The sequence below is a fragment of the Acinonyx jubatus genome, chromosome F2 (genome assembly GCF_027475565.1).
Source record: "Acinonyx jubatus isolate Ajub_Pintada_27869175 chromosome F2, VMU_Ajub_asm_v1.0, whole genome shotgun sequence".
Classification (NCBI taxonomy): domain Eukaryota; kingdom Metazoa; phylum Chordata; class Mammalia; order Carnivora; family Felidae; genus Acinonyx; species Acinonyx jubatus.
Window position 1 is genome coordinate 10394096 of NC_069394.1, and position 23539 is coordinate 10417634.

Here is a 23539-nt window from a genome sequence, read left to right on the forward strand (position 1 = left end):
GTCAGGAGGGAGGAAGTCCCAGAGTCCCCTGGCTGTCAAAGTAGATAAGTCTTGCTAAAGGAGGCAGCACTGAGGTGAGGTCTTTAGGAATGAAATAATCTCCCGCAACTGGTTCACAAATAGTCAAAACCTTTTCTTCTTTGTACACAGTTGGTAACTGGGGAAATCAATACAGGCAGACCTGAGTACGTGTAGATATTTTTGAATCTTATTAAATATACATAAGAAGCATTTGGAGGTAAAGAGGAAACAATAATAACCTACGTGGAAGTGAGGAAAATCAGAAAGGGTCAAATGTGAAAACGCATTGTGATTTGGAGCTCAAGCTCTGAGAAGAAGCAGTGAGTTGAAAGGCGAGTAAGAAATGTTTTCACTGACTGTCCATCTCCCACGCACAAAACTCAAGGTCCTAAGCAGGGACCACAGGGCACCCTCCCTCCAATCTTTGTTCATCACTGTTTCATCGTGCGTATCCCATACTTCGACCTTGTACCTCAGGATTCGCCTCCCCTTTTTTTTCTCTCTTAACTTTATTTGATGAGAATCTACAATTACATAAAAGTTAGAAGAGTAGTACAGGGATTGGCCAACCAGGCCTGACAGCCATGCCCGTCCCTGGATGCATCCTCTGTGGTGGCTTTGGCACCATAACAGCAGTGCTGAGGAACTGAGGCAGAGACCTTATGGCCCACAGAGCAGAAAATACCTATTACTTACTATAGTCACCCTTTTTTGTAAACAGCACCACCTGGAAAGGCAGCATGTACCTTTTAGAGAAAGAATTCGCTGGCCCCTGAGCTAGTGCAATGAACACTTGTATACCTTCTATCGATTTTCAACAAGTGTTAATATTTCATCATCGTTTCTCTCTATCTATATATCCATGTACACAAACACATATATTTATATATTTTTTTTCTGATCCATATGGAAATAAGATGCAGATATCATGACCTTTCTTCTTCAAACACTTCAGCATGCCTGTGCTAAGAATAAAAAACATTGTTGTATAAAGTCACAATGCCTTTGCCACACAAGTACACTATTATTTCATAATGTCATCTAATAGCCTATATTCACAGTTCCTCAATTGTCCTCGGAATCTTTCTCAAGATTTTTTATCTTAATCAGCATCCCATCAAAGTTGTACGCCTTGTCTTTGGTTATTATATTTCTTCAATCCCTGTGATCTAAAACAAACCTACTCACCTTATTTTTTTTTCTTTTTTCTCCCCCAACTAACAACATTGACTTCTGGGAGAGTCCAAACCAGTGATCTTATAGAATATCCCTCCTCTGTATTTATCGCATTGTTTCCTCCCAGCATCCCTAAAGATTTTGGAATTTATTCCCCCTGCCTCCTACATTTTCTATAAATTGAGCAGTGGCTATAAAAGTCTTGATTAGATTCAAGCTGAACATTTTTGACCAGACCACATTATATCACAAAGGGAGAAAAACAATGTTGGGTTTCCCTGATGTTAGTGAGACAAAGTTGGATTATTTGGTTAAGATGGTGGGCCAACATTTAAGATGATGCATGTTTCCCTTTGCTGTTAGGAAGTTATCTGGGAGGTTGTTGGGGGTGGGAGTCTTGGGCATCATGGGGTATCTGGTTTCCCCCAAACTTTTTACTTAGTAGCTTTTGCTTCTATTGGGGATCAGTGCCAAAATCAATAAAAATGTCTGGGTTTCTTTCCTAATTTTGCAATTCTTTCTACATGCTATTATTCTTCTGCATAGAAGAGTGTCTTTCCTTTTGTTTCCCTCTCTCTTTCTTTCTCATCATTGATTTATGGACTTTTAAAAATGCAATGACTACAATCAGTTATTGTCATCATTCTCTTTTTTCGGCTTTTTTAAGTTTCTTTTCATTTATTTAAGTCATCTCCATACCCAACATGAGGCTCAAACTCACGACCCTGAGATCAAGAGTCTTATGCTCTTCTGACTGAGTCAGCCAGGTGCCCCTGTCAATATTCTTTTTGATGCTTAAACTTCCAAAAATGGGCCTATGGGAGCCCTTTCCGTCTGCTTCTCTGTTCTTTGGACATGGTCCACCGGTCTTTGAGTTCTTCTTGCTTTCTGGCACAACGCATCACAGGCTTACCTTGTTCTTTCCTTGTCCCAGACCAGGAATAAGCCATTTTCCCAAAAGCCTCTGGCTCCTTATGGGATAACAGTAATCGGAAATTGAGATCCAGGCCATGCAATGCTCAATACTGTGAGGTGCTTTCTATTCCTAGGCTTTTTCAATTTATACACGTATGGGTCCGTATTTACGTGAAAATCATGAGTTTCTATTAGGCACCAGGATTCTTCTGATTGCGAATGAAACACAACTCACCCATAAGGTTTAAGGCATAAAAGAAGTTAAGGGTATGGATGAGCTCTTGTAAGAAAAAGTATGGCTTCAGGAAGAGCTACGTCTAGGCCCTCCAATGATGCCTTAGATCTTACTTGATGTCTCAGTCCTACCTTTCCTCTGCCTTGTATTCAGTTTCCAGAATGACCACCCCGCCTCCAACAAGTGATGGCAAAATGCGAAGCGGTAAGTTCCAGTCTATTATAAACTGAAATATACAACACCTCCGAGCCCTGCAGTTTTATTACTGCCCCTGGGGTGGGGATACAGCAAAGATCATGAGGTTTTGCCCCCAGTCCTATTTGTTCCTCCTATTCAGTAACTCCTAGCAGAAGTTCACCTGATTTTAGTGTTCTCCAGCATAGCTTCATTGTATTGATCTGGCTCTAATTCACTATTTTTCTTTCACACAGATTGCTCTCTAATAGTTCTCCATCCCGTAGGCTCTGGCCCTGTTTCCCTTACCTATAAACCTTTGAGCGGGTTGCTCAGAGGCTGCAGGCACGTCCGCTGCTTTTTGCTGACATCTCTTTCAGAAATCGTTAATTTCTAAATCTGCTTCTGCCTTAATTACTGTGTCCCTGAGGTTCCGCCAGTATTCTTCCATTCACGGCCTGCTCAGCGATGCTCAGCTGGTTTCTTAATTCCCCCAAATCTCCTGTCATAAAGCTCTTTTCCTATCCAGAGCTATGGAGTGTGACTCTTTCTCAGCAAACTGTTTACCCAGCTAAACTTAGAATATAATCTTAGCTCTGAAAGGCACCGAGGGATCAGTCTATTCCCCAGTGCACGCCATGTTTACCTGGAGGGAGGAAGGCAGAAGCCAGTTAAGTTCAAACAGTGAACGCCTAGAAATCATAGCCTCAAATTCAGGACTCCTAAGTCTTCCCCAGTTGACGGCCAGGAAATGATATTGAGCAGAACAGTAATCCAAGTGGTTGTGCCCCATATCCTCCTGAGAGAACAGCCTATGGAAAAGTAGTGGAAGAGGGTCCAAGGTTGTACGGAGAGACCCCCCAGTTCTACTATGGTCTCTGATTCAACTGGTTTTATGGCGCTTGACTGTATAACCTGACTTTCTGTCCGGGGAAGGAAATTAATAATCTCCAGTTCGTTCTCTCTGAATGAACATGTCCGCCTCAGGGGCCTTATTACCAGAGCAGTGACGTGATTTTCCGCATCACCGCCATCACCAACTCCATGATCGATAGTATTAAGAAAACCCCTCCTCTGAAGTCAGGTAGTCCTGGGTTAAACCCCATCTCTGTCACTTACAGCTCTGGGAGTTCAAGCGCTCGCTTTGTCTATTTCTATCTCAATTCCTTTATTTACCAAACAGGAATTTCCGTTTTATTTGGCAGTGTGGTATGGCGGGAGAAGATGCAGCCTCAGCCTCTCTTTCTTTGGCCTTTGTCTTCCTTGTACCTCAGTTTCCTTGTCTCTAAAATGGGGATGATAACGATAGCTCACCCGCAGGGGAGGATTAAATGAGATAATCACGTCACATCCTTAGAACAGGGTCTGGCAGAGAATAAGCAATGAGTTACCGCTTATCATTATCTTCGTGGCTGCTGTTGTTGCCTCTGAGGTATAGGCTGTATGGACCGTAATGTGCTGTGATTATTTGCTGAAGATGGAAACGTGCCTCTCTGCGCTCCAGACGGTCACACCCACTTAAGCAGGTGATGGCGTTGACCTTTACCTGAAAAATATCTAAGGCCTCTTGATATGGCTGCGTTGAAGAAAAGGCATTGGCACAATTGAAAGGCAGGGTTCAAATCCTCTCTCTGCCTTCAGTCGCTGAGTAAAAGCGGAGCAAGTCACTTACCCCCCCCAACCTCCCATCGCAATGCACCCCCCGCCCCGTGTGTGTCTCCCATCCTGTGTAAAGACATAAGGAGCTCAGTCTGCTATGTGGGCTGAGGGGGGTGGAGAGAGGTGTGACCAGGAGCAGCAGACAAGCAGAATACCGAAGTCCTCAGGTCAGGAATTTTTTAAAATCCTGACTGGTGAGTTGGAGCCCAGTGTCGGGTTCCACACTGACTGCATGAAGCCTGCTTGGAATTGCCTTTGTCCTTCTCTTTGCCGCTTCCCTACTCATTCATTCTCTCTGCCTCTCTCTGTCTCTCTCTCTGTCTCTCTCTCTCTCTCTCTCAAAATAAACAAAGAAACTTTAAAAAATTTAGGGACACCTGGCTGGCCCGGTCGGTCGAGCGCCCGACTCTTGGTTTCAGCTCAGGTCGTGATCTCAGGGTTTTGTGGGTTCGAACCCCACATCAGGCTCTGCGCTGACAGTGGGGAGCCTGCTTGGGATTCTCTGTCTCCCTCGCTCCCTGCCCCTTCCCCACTCGTTCTCTCTTTGTCTCTCTCAAAAATAAATAAACTTAAAAAAAAAAATCCTGACACGTATCTTTTGCCAATTTTCATGCTGTAACACCGCGGCCAATTGCAAGCTGCTAACACGAGCTTAATTGGCTCGCAAACTTGTCCATAATTTTGGCGATCGGTTCTCGTGAGCTGACATGAGCCGGTTGGAGCACATGAAGACAGAGGCTGGAGTGGCTGTTTTTAGAAATTATGTAGGGGGTCAGAGCCCCACCTCCTGGAGCTCCACAATGTCAGTGGAAGGGCCCTGTTCTCTCTTTCGATCTCTTTCAAACTGCACCTCGGGCCTCCAGGATACAAGACACATAGTCAGCCAACAAGCATTTGTTGAGCACTGGCGGCATGTCGGGGACTGAGATAAGTACCACGGAATTAAAATGCCGTCTTCCCTCCAGAAGACGCAAGTAAACAAGCACTTTATTAGGGTGAGAGGCATGTGCAATATTTCTTAGAGGAGAGACTATCTAATTCTCCTAAGGGAAGCGGGAGGAAAGAAAACAAATTGCAAAGACAGCAATTATGAAGATACGCAACGTTTACTGATCCTGTCTCAACACTTCCCACCACCCCATCGCTCAACCCAACGTGTGACTTGGCAAGTCACTTAATGTCTCTGAATCTCACTTCGATGACAGGAATATGGAAAAAACAATGCCTGGAGTTGTTCTTAAAACTTTTTTTTTAATGTTTATTTATTTTTGAGAGAGAGAGAGAGACACACGGAGTGAGTGGAGGAGGGGCGGAGAGAGAGGGAGACGCAGAATCCCAAGCGGGCTCCGGGCTCTGAGATATTAGCACAGAGCCCGATGCGGGGCTCGAACTCACGAACCGTGAGATCATGACCTGAGCCGAAGTCGGACGCCTAACCCACTGAGTTACCCAGGTGCGCCTGCCTGGACTTGTTCTTTATCCAGACGGTGCTTGGGTTGAAAGAAAAGATCGGAGAAAAGGACCTTGTAGGCTGTAAGAGGCTATCCACGTGCAACTGACTGTGGTGGCAGAGACCAGGGTCAATCATAAATCACGCCTGGCCATAGGTGGACGCGACAGATTTATTAGAGAGGGGGTTTGTGGGAACCTCACTCAGCCTTTGTTTCATTTCAAGCAACTTTGCTAGTGTTCACCTAATCCCAGGCTTTTCCTATAATACTGAAATCCCGACTCACAAAGGACCAAAGGTGTTCAAGAGATTGCTCTCTCCAAAATGGAAATTAGTTTATCGTCTTATCTGCCTGGAAAAGCGAAACATAGGCGTGGTTCCAGAAAGAATGGACCGTTCAAAACAGAAAAAATAAGAACAGAGGTAAAAATCGCCTGCCTGCCAAGGTAAACATTGCCAACATTCACGCATACAGCTTTGGGAATTCAGGCAAACAGACACACAGACAGGCGCTCACACGTTCAATGGGTTTTACCGAAATGCAACATGCTTCACATGCCTGCAGATGTGTCCACGATTTTGTAAATGTACTGGGTAATGGAGTTATTCCATGTCATAGTGAGAGAGCCCACATCATCACTGAGTATGTAAGTTAGTCTTTTGTACCAGACGGCTAAGAAGTAGACCAGCAGCTCTACTGATTAAAAAAGAAAATATTCGAAGGCTGAACATTTATTTGGCTTAAATTCAAGGAAGTTATTGAGATAAAGTGACATCCTGGAACCTACACGGGCTTTAGAACGTGGGACCCCAGGATTCGAACCCAAACACCAACACTTAACACTGTAACGGAGGGGCCTGACCTCTCTGAACCTTTATTCGTCTGTTATATAATGAGAAGAGAGGTGAAGAAAATACTCCCTTCACAGATCAGCAGAGTGTCTCCATTCCCTCCCCTGTAGGCAGTGTCCTCATGAAATTCTGGCAGCTCAAGGTGCTAAAACTTGCGCTCTTCTTCAAGAAGCATATGATCAGCCACAGAAATGTGAGCCCCAGATGGTAAAAAAGAGTCTGGTTTCACTTTACACAGAGTTTAAAAGTGCGGTAGAGTTATTTTGAAGAGTTTCCCCAGAAAGTATCCCGGAGAGCAAATCCATTCACACACATACTTAGCCACAGCGCACCAACTGCCCCTCAGCCCATAGTGGAAAATCACACTTCCGTCGGATGTTTTCCAGAGTCTGGCTTAGTAATACAGGCTGTGCTGTATAACCTCGTGCACCTGCCCAGCTGGCTTCTCTCTGTCATTGGATTGCGGAATCCCTTTGGATGAGAGACGTGTCCTAATTTCCTTGGCTGGAACAAGCAGAGAATGAACTAAACCTTCCTTTATGTCTAAGGTTTCTCTGAGAGCAAGTTAACTCCACAAACCTCCCTCTGACCTCCCCCAGATGAGCCATATAAGTGATGTCTCCCTTTCCGTATCCTCAATGACATTTATTTTTGTTTTAATTTTTTTAATGTTTATTTTTGAGAGAGAGAAAGTCAGAGTGCAAGCTGAGGGAGGGGCAGAGAGAGAGAGAGAGAGAGAGGGAGACACAGGGTCTGAATCCAAAGCAGGCTCCAGGCTCTGAGCCATCAGCACAGAGCCCGAAGCGGGGCTCGAACCCACGAGCTGTGAGATCATGACCTGAGCTGAAGTTGGACCCTTTACCGACTTGAGCCACCCAGGCACCCCCTAAATGACATTTAGATTGTTCACTGGTTTGACTAAACACCATGATAGGCACTTCTCAACAACACCCACCCTCACCCCACCCACACACGATCTCCATTGTGCACCCATGCTCTCTGCTCCTACGGTCTCCTGTGCTTCCTGCCGTTATTATAGATACTACAATTGTCTGTTTGTCGTTAGCTTTTCTCAAAGAACATCACCCCACTTGGTGGCCTGATGGACAAGATCCATATTTTCTTTATACACCCACCCCCACAACTGTGACTTGCCCATAAAAGCAACTTAATGGTGTTTCTTGAAATGAATTGGATGCAGTGCAAATATAACTCCAATGAAATAGAGGTGCTTTGTGGTCCTTGCATTTCTGAATGGTATTCCATGATGACAAAGTGCAAGTTTGGCATCCAAAGACTTGAAAAGCAATTGAAACATGTACAATAGTCTCTCTTAAAAAATCGAGAACATTACATGAACCATTACATGAACCACTGTAAAATGGCCTAAAATCCTCTCATTATTCCACTCACCCTGATGGCACCAAGATCTATCTTGGTATGTGCACAGTATGGAAGAAAATGGGAAGTATTGAGTGTACTAGTCAGCTCTACACAAGATACCGTTGTTTAGCAAATCACCGCAGCACTTGAAGGGACACAATAATTATTTTCTTGCTTATTACTTTTTGCTTTTGTACCTGTAGATCACCTGGGGTTTGGCTACTCTAAGCGAGTCTTACCAAGGCTTTGTTCCAAGTTCCTGGTTGGGTCTCTGCCTATTGCTTGTATCTCGAATGCTTCTTGGATTTGCAAGCCATAGAAAAGAGGGAGAGCCCAAATATATAAGCACATTTTAATCCTTTGCTTTTGTGATGCTCATGAACATCTTGTTGGCCAAAGCAAGACACTTGGCCACGCCCAGTAGAGCAAAGGTGTCTGTCTACTCCTTCCAAGTAACGGGGAAGGTGTGAGTTTTTGCTGAAAAGCATAATCTACAACTGTTGCCCTCATTTCTATTAGCAAAATGTCTGATACATGGATATGCATGTGAATAGTTGGTTGGGAGTGCTCTCAGTGTTGTGGGGACAGTTCCTCTGAAAGAGGTGAGAGGCAGGATTGGACAGCAAGAGAAGAGCGGTGATGAAGTTCCAGAAATTCCTCAACCCATCGATGAAGAGCTCTACAGGCTGGAATGCTCCCAGTTGAAACATGGAAGCTTGGTCTTTGAACCCCTGAATTGACCAACCATTTAGATTACAGCTATCCCATGGGCAGGTGATGGATACGTGGGTGAGGTCATTTCTTTCGGCTGAAGGAAATTTCCAGAGAACTACATGGCTGTCAGTTATAAGCAGAGGAAATTGCAAGAACTGGCAGAAATGCGTGCCTCAGTCCTGCCTGGGAACTCCGGGCAGTGCAGAACAGCAACCACTCCCCACACCTCTCACCGTTCACAACCATTTGCTCCCAGTAAGTTCACTCAACTAGGAAGAGGTCCTTGAAATTTTTGGTTTATTTTTATTCCTTCCTGGGGAAACTTCCAGAAGAAATTTAACAGGATGACCTACAGCTCTCACCGCCACAGCTGGTCTAGAAGATGCAACGGCCATATTTTATTCTTTTCCTTCACTACCCCTCTGGATTCTGTACTAATACTCTACTAGTACTTCTAGTACCTCAGCTAGTACTTCTGCTGGTCTAAGTGACTTACCTGCTGTGACCCAGAGCTTTATCCACGAAGGGTCTGAGCTCATGATCATAATATCCTTCTCAAGCTATGGCTGCTGGACTTCTTCATTTACAGTCAAAGTCGGGCAGAAAAAAGATCGATGAATCAATTTGGAGACAAATGTGTTTCTCCATACCCCCTTTTCTAGAATACCACTGCTTCATCCTGGTTTTCAGCATTAGTTTCTTCTGCCAGGATGGCGACTCTTTACCTGGTGGTATCTTGGCAGAGAAGCCTGTCGTTTTTGAGCAGCAGCCATTGCTGAAGGTCTAATGGGACTCCTACTGTGCCCCTGGCTCATGCAATGAGAATGAGGGTCTCGGGTCTTATGGAGCCCAGAGTTGCCGGAACTAGAAGCACAAATTCCCAAAGTGCTTTGACCAAAGCACTGTGCACTCGTATTTCACTGTTTGGTCTATGAATATACATAAAGTCTACCTTCAGAGGACACAGTACTACGTAATGGTTATTGGTTTAGGGTTTGCTTCCTAAAGAACGGCCCCTTTCATCGCAGTGTGGGGTTATCTCCAGAATAGCTTGTCAGTGACGTTGTTATTCTTCCAGCCAGCAGCTCTTGGGTGGAGTGCAATGTGTGAGAAGACCAAGGAGGCACATGGGCCTACGTTGCACCTTCTTTGTTTTAAAGGTGGCTCTTTGGGCCAGTGTGATACATTATGCGGTCTCCCACAGCAGTGGATCAAATGTTGTGTAAGTCTTCAGAGAGCGGTGCTGACTGAGACACTTGAGGGAGAAAAAGAAAAGTCAAACTCAGATTATGTGTAAGCTGAAGTCAAAATTACACACTTCCCTTTTCAGGGAAAAAGGTGCCAATGTAACAGATTGGCGACCAAGTAGTTGACTGGTCGCCTGGAGCCATGGTGTTGTGTATGGTGTCTCAGTATTGGTATCTTCCTGGAAGGTTGGACAATGGGCAGCACTAGTAGCTAAATGAGCCATGGCAAAAGGAAAAGGTAGCTTTGCTGTGGGGCCATAGCATGGCCTCCATTCCTGCCCCCATGCCCATTGTGTTGATTGATGTCAACTCATCAAGTTATCTCTCTACTTGTTTGTTTAGAATTTCTCATATGATGGATACTCTCTGATATGCATCAGTAGGTAAGACAAAGATTTTTCTCCATTTGTGCCACTCACATAGGTCCATCTACATGTTGCTTCCTCAGGCCTTCTTATCCCTAATCATTCAACCTTTCTCCATCCAAAAACTTGGTGAACAGACAAGCAATTCACCACTGCCCATGAGTGTGTGTGTGTGTGTGTGTGTGTGTGTGTGTGTGTGTATACTTTAGCCCACTCCTCTTTCCACTTAAGTGGTATTACTCTCACTGAACTTTCCAGGTGCCTGAGACAGTGTGCATTCCTTCCCACTGCTATCCTATCCCACACAACATTTGTAAAAGCTTTTAAAGTTGCACTGCCACAACATGCTAGGTGACCCACACTTCATCGATCACCACCGACTGGGTCCTCATTGTTAAGCAGCTGATAACCATCTAGATCCCAGATCTCATTTTAGATTCTACTTTCTTAGACCACTTCTGGCTCCAACTCTTTGGGTTACGTTTCCTGGAAACTGGCTATAAGAAAGATATGTCATTACTAGCCATTTATTGGCATTTCCTTCCAGAACAACACCTGTGGGAATGAAGGAAGCAGGATAAATTGTGATGCAGTTCAACAGAGACCTCACCTAGATAGTCCTTCAGGGTTGTCCCCAGCTGAATCAACAAAGGGTATCTCAATGGAGGGTGAATGTGTACGTGGTGAGGCAGCTTCCTGAGGCCAATGGTAATTCCTTAGAAAAGCCTCAGCTTTAGCCATCAGCAGGCAACAGTCCCAACAGCAGGGGAGTGAGTACTTTGGTCCTGCATCAGGACAAGGCATACCCTGCATAAAGGTAGAAGGGTAGAAGGACAGCTACCAAAATCATAAATATTCACACCTCTCTCACCTACAAAATGCACTGACCTCACCCTAAGATCTCAAAAGTCTCCAATCAAGACATCAGTAGTCAAGTTCAGAAATGTATATCTACATTCAGTCCAATTTTAGCTTCTCTTTACACCGTGACTAATGCAAAAAAAAAAAAAAAGACAAGTTATTTGCCTTCTCACACCCAACATATAGTATTGAAACATGTACAGGATAATCACAGTAAACACTTTTGAAGGGGGAAAAATTCAAGAGGTATGTGGTATTATATGGCTCTTGGCAATTCTGAAATCTTGCTGAGAAAACATTAGCTTGTAAAAAAAATATTCTTTTGTTAGGTCTTTGTTCTGCTTTCTCAAAGTGGCTCCTCAGTCCCTTGTCCTACACTGCTCACTGTTCTGCTTTGTGGGAGATTTTCCTTCTCGGCCACTTCTGAAGAATCTATTGAAGGATGCATGCTTTGGTTTCTGAGCAGATTTCTCAGCTTGCTTCCTCCCTGTAGAAACTGGAGGAGAAGAGGTATTTTTACATCTTTAACAGTATCCGTCTCTCTTTTTTTTTTTTTTTTTTTGTAGTTTTTTAATGTTTATTTATTTTTGAGGGACAGAGTGTGAGTGGGAGAGGGGCAGAGAGAGAAGGAGACACAGAATCCGAAGCAGGCTCCAGGCTCTGAGCTGTCAGCTCAGAGCCCAACATGGGGCTTGAACCCACGAACTGCGAGATCATGACCTGAGCTGAAGTCAGACGCTCAACCGACTGACCCACCCAGGCGCCACGACAGTCTCTGTCTCTTTTAGTCCAGTGTGTGTGTGTGTGTGTGTGTGTGTGTGTGTGTGTGTTTTCTAAGATAACTTTCTCAAAACCTTTGTGGATTTTCTATATGTTTGACCTCACAGAAGTCCATGTGCTAAAACCTTCTTGTACGACTCTGAGACTTTTTTCCTCTCCTCCTACCCCTTCTCCTTCCTTTCTCTTTTTTCTCTCTCTCTGTCTCTCTCTCTTTTTCCCTCTCTCTCTCTCTCTCCTTCTCTCTTTACCCAGCTAAAAAGATCTACTGATCACCACACGAATTCCTCAAGAGGATTTAACAAAAAAACAGGCAGCCACACCTTGAGTTGGTCTTTGTAGACTGTGAAACAATGTCCAGTCCTTTGTTCTATGGCTGTATTTGGCAAAAAAAAAAAAAAATTAATTTCTAACCATTCACTTCCCATCTACTTTCTCTTTAAATTTTGTTAGCAATCTAGCTTATGCTTTTCAGAAATTATCTTTCTTGTAACACCTATTCAAATGTAGCTAGCAAGTCAGTTCACAGAATCAACATTTTTTGTCTGGAATTTATTTGCCTAGTACTAACGTAAATCAGATACGTTTTCTTTTCTTCCAGTTACCACAAGTGATAGCTTTACCTGCTGGTTTCCCTACATAACGTAAGTCGACATTTTCCCAGCCTTCTTCCCTGTTACTCAGTTCCAAAGCCAACTTCACATAGTTTGGGTTTTCATTGTGGCAGTGCTACACGTTTAGCTACTGACTTTCTTCTCAGTTCATAATATCCACAATAATGCTGCTTAACCAACTAACCCAAAATTCAGTGGCGTTCAACGATAGGAATTTATTTCACATCGATGTGTCCACAGGTCAGGTGGGGCTTGATTGATCTAGGCAGGGTATGATGTTGGCTTTAAGTTACTGGTTGGGTATAGATCTGCTCTGTTTTTCTTTCTCTTTGGAACTAATGATTACCAAACTGTCTTTTTTCAGGCAGAAGGCAGGAATGCAAGGTAAGAGCCAGATCACACAAGTTCCTTCCCCATATTGTGCCATCATCGCTAATACCCTACGTAAGTTCTATCGCCAAACCTACAATAACTGAGGAAAGAAATACATTTCTCCCTTTAAGGTGAGGGAATGGAAGTGAATATTTCCTGAATAAAATCTGTCAGATAACATTAACGACTACCACATCCATTTCTGTACTTGTTTGTTATTGAGTTCATATTAAATGCGAGCTAGGATGCTGAATGTTGACGCCGCAGAGATAAAGAAGTAATTCTGATTTGCTTGCATGGGAGGTTAAGTAACTTATATCAATTAAAGCCCGAGGGAAAAAAAAAAAAACGTGTAATGACAGATATACCCAGGGAGCTATAGGAATAGAATGGGACTGACTTTTTACCAAGTCTTGGAGGAGGCTAGGTCCAAGAAACTTTGCCAAAGGAAGAGAATCACAACCCTTGAGCTAAATCTTGAGAAACATTAGTCGATAAATGGTGAAGAAGATAGAGAAAAGGAATCCAGGAAAAGAACATTGTAAGCATAAAAATATAGAGGGGAGAGAAATCTGCACAATCTGGGAAAACGACAGGAAGGACATTCTTGAGATACTAGCAGGAGTCAGGTCATGCCTATGTTCTAAGCTAGGAAATAATTTTGGTAGATTGGGGCATCACTACAGGACTTTAAGCACCCACTGTAGTCACCTTTTTCCCTAGAGGCCAGCAAATGCAAACGATTAAAAAATATTCAATGGATTTCAGGAGATGCATTCACTCTGTCAGGGCATTGATGTACTGCTCGCTGCTTTTTCAAGTCATGTGGACCTTTACTGTATTGACCACTTATACACTCTAAATTTTGTTTGGATATTCAAGTACATCTCAACAAGTGTAGTTATGTCATCTCCTTCATTGTCTTCACCATTATCATCATCGTCGTCATCGTCACCAGTTAGCATTTCATTTTATCTTTACAACTCTATAAAACAGGAAGTTTTATTAACCCCTTTTTATAGGTGAGAAAATGGAGGCTTAGGAAGGTTATATCTCTTTCTCCAGGACAAGTAGGTACTAATCAGAAGAGAAAATAGGATTCACAGTAGGTCTGTCTGACTTCAATGTTATTCATTAAAGGTGAAAGGAAAGACTCAGACTATGAGATCAAATGTTTGGGAAGCATCTCTAACATTGTCTAACATTGGGAACAATAGATCAACCTAAGAAGGCCATCAAAGGTGCAGAAATGAAGTTTTGGATAATGCAACAAGAGGGTCAGTGATTCCTCATCAGGTCTTTGAAGAAGAACAGAGAATGGAACGTTTCAACTGGCCTTTGAAGAAGGAGTAGACTCAATAAGCAAAGTCGGAATGGAAGAATCTTCCAGGAAGAGGGTACAGCTTAATCAAAGGCTTAGAGGAGGAAAAGAAAAGAACATTCTTAAAGATATTTGAATAACTCTTTTTGGATATAAGGGAGAGAATAGTGAGATGCCAGACCCCAGAGTTTGAATGTTAGGCCCAGAGAATATTTCAATGGCAGATATTCATATGCTCAGAGAGCACTGTTACTCATTTCTCAGGCCTTTTCTGGTTTTCAAGGTGCAGGGAAGATATACATAACTGATGTATATATATTCAGCTACATAGAGGTAAAGGAATACAAATAGATACTAAACAATATAGTTACAGCTTTGGGAGAAGTTCTTCACAAAGTGAAATGACTTGAAAGATGTTCTCACTGCTCTGGAGTGTGTATCAGAAACAGTAATTCATGCACCACGTTACTGATGTGTTATATATTACATATGCAATATATTAAAAATAAACCTGGGCCACCCAGTGAAACACTATTTTAATATTCCACTTGATCCTTGAGAGCAATATGCTGCCATGGAAACTCAAGTCTGTCTAGTCATTAGCACCTTTTTTCTCTCACACAGGAATTTGAGTGTCATGTCATTCTCTAGACAAGAATTAAATTAGCAATTATTCACCTGAAAACAGCACCAAGGAGATCTAAGCAAACACATGGCAATAATGCTTGGTTAAATTCACATAAATTATCTTTGGATTATGCAATGGTCACGGTAATCCAGTATACTTCTATTCACATTGGATTCTTGACGAAGGGAGACCAGGAAGACGGGCTGCTTTCTTGGGTCAAGACAATGCATTTGGTGAAAAGAAACCACCTTCTTGCATAAACTTCTCTATGATTTTCCCTTAATTGATAAAATCTTCCACCCTGTTGGCTTCTCTAAGCACATTTTCCTGAACCTTTTTTATCTATTGATTACCTTCTCTGAGGCGTGTATGTGATAATCTTGTCTGCCCACAATCCACTCCCCTTCACCCAGCAGCAGCATCTTGATTTTCTTGTAAAGAGCTAATCCTGGTTAATTCATTTAGTCTCAATGGGATTCTTAAAGGGAGGTGGGCTTCCCTCTTGTAGAAGATTCTATTGATGGCCCCCCGCCCCACATCCCTATGGCTCTTTCTAGTTTCCAGCCATGGGAGCTCACTTGTTTGCAAACCAGAGCAAACCAGAAGCATGGGATATAAATGCACTGGGCAAGTTCTGAAATAATGGAGACTGGGAATCTGGGAATAAATTTTTCCACTTCCAAACCTCCAAAGGGATAATTCAGAAGTTGTTCTATGTGGCTCTTCATGGGGTCTTTCTCCTTTCCCTGTCTCACTATGGCTACTTTCTCCCCTGTGTTTAGTTACTGGCACCAGCTCCCAAATATACTAAAAGCACCCAAGTCTTTGACTCTGCATCTGCTATTGGAGAAACCCATACTGAGACAACTCATATGGCTTGGATGTTATATATGAACCAAATTCAGCCAGTTTAGACCCTCTCTCACAAATTTAAATCTGAAGCAATGACAAGATGATGGGGAATGGTTTGAACTGGTTGGCTAACAGCATTTCCCTTCAGATACTGCCTTGTGGTTGCTGCCTCTAAAACCTACAGATTGGTCTAGATAGCCATCTTTTCCAAGACTTGATGATCCAACATTTCCATCATACGTGTGATATCAAATAGATTTCTTTTCCCCCCAAAATATCCCTTCTTACCTTAAGTTAGGTAAAGTTCAATTCTTTTCCGGGAACTCTAACTTGCACCTTTCCTATTACTTGATTCAACAAACATATTTTGAGTTTCAGCCATGAGCCAAGAAGCTTTGTGTGTGCACGTACACGTGTTTGTGTGTGTGTGTGTGGGGGGGGGGTGTACATTGAAGTGCAGCTAGGAAAGATATTTTTTCCATGAGATGATACTTTTTGTCTTTTTTTTTTTAAAAAAAAGGTTTTTTTAATGGTTTTACTTATTTTTGAGAGAGAAAGAGAGACAGAGTGCAAGCTGGGGAGGGGCAGGGAGAGGGAGACACAGAATCCGAAGCAGGCTCTAGGCTCCTAGTTGTCAGCACAAGCCCCAACGTGGGGCTTGAACTTATGAACCCTGAGATCATGACCTGAGCTGAAGTCAGATGCTTAACCAACTGAGCCACCCAGGTGCCCGGATACTTTTTTGTCTTTAAACCAGGAAACTACTTGTCCTTGTGCATGGCCGGGATATACATATAAGTGGATAAGTGGTAAGCAAGGAGGAGGGAGACACTTGAGTATATCATGGAAAGTTTAGTCAGCAGTGCCTAGGGAAGTACATTCTATCTGGTGCTGAAATTGAGAACTACTGGAATGGACAAGAAAGACCCAGAAGGTGTTCGTTTGGACAGCCTCTATCTTCTCAGTTCGGTAAATGATCAGGCCTTCTTCTAAGAAGGAAGGAGTATGACGAGTAGCTCAGTACTTGAAGAAGATGGCAATTTTCAGGGCATTCTCTGCAGAGTTCTGATGGGAACCAACAATGGGGATGAGAAGTCTTCAATAAGATGAACAATTGTTTCTGCTTTCTGTTTCTCAATGTTGGAATGAGAACTGGGTGTTGTATGGAAAGCAATTTGGCAATAAATTTCATATTAAAAAAAAAAAACACAGACGGACCCTCACATCCAGTTTGTGATGCAGGTGGCCCAGGTGGGGACTGTGTATTTGCATTTCTACAAAGTTCCAGGTGGTGCTGATGCTACCGGTCTGAGAAGGACACTCAAAGCACACTTTGAGGATCACTTATACATGGACCCTGCCCAAGTTGCTTTTTTTTTTTATTTTTAATGTTTATTTATTTCTGAGAGAGAGACAGACAGACAGGCAAACAGAGTGCAAGTGGGGCAGGGGCAGAGAGAGAGGAAGACAGAATATGAAGCAGGCTCCAGGCTCTGAGCTGTCAGCCCAGGGCCCAAGGCAGGGCTTAAACCCACGAACCATGAGATCGTGACCTGAGCCGAAGTCGGACCCTTAACTGACTGAGCCACCCAGGCGCCCTGTGTTCTGAGAAGGGGATAGAAATAACTGAATGTAACTCAGAAAGATGGCATGAATTTCTTCAGTGACTCAAGGGCAGATGAGAAGGCCGGAGGACATTACCCAGAACCCATCTAGGTTACCATGCACGAAGTCGTAATTGTTCAATCATTCTTACCCTTCATTTAACAAAGGCCTGGTGGCCCTGCTACATGGCAAACATTGTGATTGGTACAGGAGCACAATACAAAAAAGACACACTTCCAGCCTGCAAGAATTTCAGTCTAGATGAAGAGGCAGATGCGTGTGATAAAAGGCTCCAGGTACCGTGTAGACTATAGTGGGGGTATTTGGTGGGTAGAAACCAATTTTCCGCAGGAAAGAAAACAATTGTCAGGAAGACTACTGGAAGGAAGCGACCCTTATGAAAACTGAGTGTTGTTGTCAGATGACGAAAGGGGTGTGATTAGTTTTCCCCAGAGAGAAGAGCAGGAGAAAAGGCACGGAAGCCTGAACTTTCTAGCTGTATTTGTAAGATACAAATAATCAGTCGTCCAGATGTGTAAGGGTACAGGGACGGACAAGGCTGGAGCTTCGAGCTCTGCTTCCGGAGATCAGCCAAATGCCACACAAGTACATTCATGGTGATTACTCCCAGTTTTCTATTTGCCACCGCCCCACATCACTACCTTAATTATACTTCCATCAACACCACCACCATCACTGCCATTATCATCACCATCATCATCAAGAATAAGGCCAGCAGTTTATTCAGCTTGCCTCAGTTTTTACCACGCGCCATTTTTCTCTCTAGAATCTCCATCCTAGTTCTATGTCCCGCTTAGATGTGACATCTCCCGGGGCTCCTCTTGGCTGTGACATTTTCTCACACTTTCCTTATTCTTGGTGACGTTGACAGTTTTGAGGAATTCTGGGCGGGTATTTTGCGAAGGCCTCTCTATTGGAATTTTCCTGGTGTTTTTCTTATGACTAGACTAGCATTAAAGGTTTGAGAAGGCAGATCACACAAGTAAAGTGCCATTTTCATCGTGTAATGTCAAAGGCACATATTAACAATATGATGGATGACTGTTGGTGTTCACCTTGATCACCTGGTTGAAATAGTGTCTGTCAAGCTTCTCTACAGTCAAGTCATCTTCTTCCACTTTCCATAATGTACTCTTTGGAAAGAATTCACTACCCTACACTCGAGGAATGGGAAGTTAGGCTTCCCTGTCTTTAGAGTAGAGTTTTGACATAATTTATCGATATTGTTATCTGCCATGGGATTAGGATATTTGGGTTACTCGACTAAAACACTGCCTCTTGATTTTTAATTCTCTCCAATCTAATCTACATGATAGTACAACTTTAAGGTACTCAGGGTTAAGTAGACTATCAGCAGTTAGGGTGGAAGCTGGAATTTCTCATTTGTGCTGACCTCTAGAGAAATTTCATCAATTTAGAATTCTGCTAGACTAACCCTTTCTTGGGAGAGGAAGCAAATCAGACTGGGATCCATCTGAGTATCTATTTTGAATCTTTTGTCTGGGTATCCGGGATGCCTTGGGAAATACATGTGATCCGTGTAGCTATGGAAATTGTGCTTTGCTCAGCTCTAGAGACTGGCTGGATCTGGGAGGAGGTTGGGTATGAAGTTATTTGCAGATAAGCAAATTCATTTCACATAGGCCACCCTTAATGACCAAAATAATTGTATACAAATGGCCAGCCCAATTACTTTTTTCATTCAATGCCCCTATCAACAACCATTTAAAAATCTAATTGTAAGCTCACTATTAAGGCAATGGAAAACACAGATTCAGTGCTTATGAGGTTACCTCAATGTGCCTGTAGAAAATGCCTTAGTTGTTCTGATGCTAATCAACTTTTACAATCCACTGCTAATTTTTTCAAGCTAAAGATCTCCAAACTTAGAGAACTTATGATATAACTTAAAAGGCACAGGACTTGGTGTCAGAAAACCTGAAGCCAAGTCCCTCCTCTTCCTCTTCCCAGCTGTATGACTCTGAATCAGTCACAGGACCTTTCTGAGCCTTGGTCTCTTCCTTGTAAAGGAGGAATAAAAATTCTTGTTTATGAAATGTTTCATTGATTTATAAATGGGAACCTAGTATTATAGTGGTATTAATAAAAACAGAAATCTGCCATTTTAAAAAACAGTGCTCTGTGAAAAACATTATTATTGGTGATGATGATGATGGTGCTGGTGATGATCACGCTGTGATGTTTAAGGTGATGATAGGGACTGGCTAGCATAAAAGTGGGTATAATTAACATGTACTTGTAAGGTATTCAGGCAGTATCCAGAATCAGACGGACAGGGCAGGATGGGGTGGGGGGGGGACTGGGAATCAAAGAGTTATGACTCCCAATCCCAGCTTCCCATTGGGTTCAACCAAAGTTGGAGAATCACAGATCTTGGACAATGACTGCAGTGTCCTTTTGGAATAAGGTGATGAATCAGAGATCAAATAGCCACACTGGAATTCTCACCAAGTCTAGTTTGGAAATATGACTCAAACACAAAAAAAATGACTATACAGTCTTCTCAAATCTATACTGTATATTGAACCGTGTGCAACGGGAATGTCTCAACTGACTTCCCTATCAAGGATAGAGCACTGGGAATTATATGTACTGAACACCTACCTAGTGCCGGACTCTGGGTTAAGTGTTTTTCAAATGTAAACTCATCCAGTCCTTGTAAGGTAGGTGCTATTGTCCTTGTTTCTTAGAAACAAAGGAACTAAGGTTGTTGAAGGGAGTGATGATTACGGAACACAGGAACGTCATTGTGATATGATGACTTATAATAAGAAATACATATTTTATCTTTAATCCATTGCTGGCACAGAGCCCTTAAAACCCTTGGGACTTCCCCTGATGGGAACAAGGAGGGAGTCTTTTGCCATGTCAATGAGGTGAATTTTGAAAAGCACCTGAGGATGGGGGGGCTGATTGCCAGTGGAACCAGCCTGTGATTAGAGGGCTGGAAGTTTAATTTCTCCCCTCCTGACTTCTGGGGGGAGGGGAGAGGGGCTAGGGATGGAGCTGAATCACCAGTGGCCAAAGATGTAATGAATTATGTCTCTGTAACAAAGCCTCCAGAAGAACCCAAAAAGGCAGGTTTGGAGAGCTTCCAGGTTGGTGAACACAGGGAGGGTGCTCAGAGACTGATTCACTCAGAGAGGGGATGAAAGTTCCATGCCCTGCCCACAGACCTTGCCTTATGCCTTTGGACAGGCTCTTCCGAAATCATCCTTTTATAATCCTTTTATAATAAGTTGGTGATCTACTAAGTAAAATGTCTGAGTTCTGGGAGCCACTCTAGCAAACTGATACAACCCAAAGAGGGGTTATTGGAACCTCGGATCTTTAGCCTCTTGGTCAGAAGCACAAGTAACAAGTGACAAAGGTGGATTCGTGATTGCCAAACCCTTAACCTAGGGCATCTGACACCACTCAGAGTAGATAGGGTCAGAATTGAGTCAAATGATCGAACACCTGCTAGTGTCTGAAAGTTGCTGGTTGGTGTGGGGGGATGTTGGAGGAGGCCATTGAGAGTAGGTGACCTCCAATTGACCCAAGAACTGGGCCCAGGCAATGAGAGGCTTGTCACCCCTTCCCCTGTGCTCGGAATGTATGTTCTGCCCTCCATTCCCACGGTGGGAATCATTTTCAAAGACACAGCCTTGAGACAGCAATGTACTGTTGAGAGTCTCTGGATGGTACACTGACTGAACACCATTAGGGCCTCTATATAAACTCACAATTCTGGCAGGGAGACACGGAGATCTCTTTGTTTTCTGGCTGCCTGAGGCAAGCTTTCTATGGAAGTTCCCTTGCTTTTTAAACCTGCTGCCTTCTGATCTGGAGTGGCCCTCCTCGTTCTTCGATTTCTCCTCGCCCTCCATGTACAGGGGCCGGTTTGCAAACCAACAGAGAAAAGAAAAACGCACGCTTTGCAATTGGGTGCAGAATCTCAATCATTTTCCACGACGATGGAACATATCCATTTGGGAACATGCATGCATATAAAGAAAGGGTGAGATGGTGGAACAGAAGCCATAATCACCAACTAGTAATAGAGGAGATGCACTCCCCTCCAATTCCCAGACGCCTGCTCTAAAGTTGGAGCCATGTGACTAGTTCTGGTCAATGGACTAGAACTGTCACATTGGTGAAGAGTCTCCATCCCCCATCAGATGCCACGTTGTCCTTGATGCCTAATGTAACCGATGGTGGAGTTAGAAGATAACAGAGGGCCCCAGCTCACAATAGAGGGGGGAAAAAGTTTACTCTTTTATGCCCCCGTCTTAGTCCATTCGAATTCCTAAAATAGAATATTATAGAGTGAGTGGCAGGGTGCCAGGGTGGCTCAGTCGGTTGAGCGTCTAACTCTTCATTCTGGCTCAGGTCACGATCTCACGGTTCGTGGGATCGATCCCCTCTGCGCTAACAATGCGGAGCCTACTTGCGTCTCTCTCTCTGCCTCTCTCTCTCTCTTCTTTCTCTATCTCCCTCTCTCTCCCTCTCTCAAAATAAATAAATAAAAATAAACATTAAAAAGACGAATACTATAGACTGAGCGGCTTATAAACAACAAGCACGTATTGGTCAGAGTTCTGGAGACTGGGAAGTCCAAATCAAGGTGCTGGTGATTTGACGTCCGGTGAAGGCTTCTTTCTGGTTCATAGATGGCCGTCCTCTCCCTGTCTCCTCACATGGCAAAGTGTGGAATGCATCCCTCTGGGGTCTCTTATAACCCATCCATGAGAGCTTCCCACGTAAGACCTATCAGCCCCCAAAGGCCTCACCTCCAAATACCATCGCATTGGGAATCAGGTTACAATACATGTATCTGGGGGAGCCAGGGACACAAACTTTCAGTCCACAGCAGCTCCCGAAACTTGGGGCTTCTCTCTCCTGCATTAACCCATTCTAGTAATATAGGGCAAAGAATAATTTCATATGCTAACAGGCCTTCTCTGCTCTCCAGTAGAGCCACAGCTACTCAACTGCCCAAATATCAGCAGGTATTGAAACGGTTTCCTTTGGCCTCACTTCTTGCCAAATTCTTTACATTATCAAAGAGTAAAAGAGGTTCTTGGCCAATGGCATCCTTTTCAGGCAGCGAGCCCCCATTTAAGTCAGTGACAATACCTCAGCCATGACAGTAATGGGAACACCTGTTAAGGCATTCAGAGGCAATTATCCTGAAGTAAAGGATACACAGTGGAACACAGCCCAACACAGTGGAAGACTAGATGTTCTTCTGTAATTCAGTCTTAAATCTGAGGTGTTATTTCTTAATCCCAAAGGGCCAAATTCTATTTATGTCCACTCCCACCCTCTGTCATCACCACCATACAACCTGCTGAATGCCCACTCCTGGGAGAGCTCGCCATCCTGGCCCCGATGGCCAACAGGAAGGTGCCACGTGGCATTTTTCTCAAGACCTTTTCTTTTACTTAAATAAACTGAGGAGACAGTGCCTGGGCAACTTTGTGGGAATTTGATATCCCCAAAGGAGTCTAACTAGACAAAAGAGTGTCCTCAACAGTATTAAAACTGTACAGTGAGTCAGTTCTATGTTTCAAAAGCAAAACCTTCAAAAATAATAATGGCTTAAGTGCAATCGACTTTCTTGGCCAGGCATTGACCTGCTGCTAATTTATAGTTTGCAATTACTTGCTTTGGCATCACCCTGCATGCTTAAAACTACAGTGGAGACAGAGACAGTGCTTCCTCTGAAGTTTCCCAATTATATTGCCTAAATCAGGGGGTGAATAATCTTAGCAGAGGAAAGGGGGCTCATTTTCTTGCACCAGAGCTACAACAGTTGGTAGCAGAGAACCCCATCTGTTAGATCTTCACTGACCTCGGAGGAAAGGACTACTGGAATGCAGGTCGACTGACAGAAAATGGAACCCGGAGGATGATTTTGTTCATCTTTGTCTGCATCGTCATTTTTCATTCACCCACTCCCGACTCTTCACATCCCCAACTAAGACCATAAGGTGCCCATGCTACGGCTGTCTACAGTTTCCATTTAAGGTAAAAATAGCCAACAGACCACTGGGGGTCCCTGGCCCCCTCTAACAGTATTGCTATGAACAATCTTAAATGGCAATAGTAAAGCCTTAGAACATTCACCTGTAGATTCTTGGCTGAGACCCGCCCCTCCCCACCCCGTAATAACAGATGAACAGGGGAAAAATAAAAAGAAGCTTAGTAACAGGTATACCACCTGCATACATGAGACATACCCAGGAAAACTGAGTACCTTCTTGAAAAAGTGAGATCACTGTTGAAAAAGTG

At 43.5% G+C, this 23539-nt stretch overlaps 1 pseudogene; it reads left to right on the forward strand.

Moving 5' to 3' along the window:
• The first annotated feature begins 2533 nt into the window (after positions 1 to 2533).
• The window catches only part of LOC113600699 (peptidyl-prolyl cis-trans isomerase A-like), a 90681-nt pseudogene continuing 69675 nt past the window's right edge, over positions 2534 to 23539 (forward strand).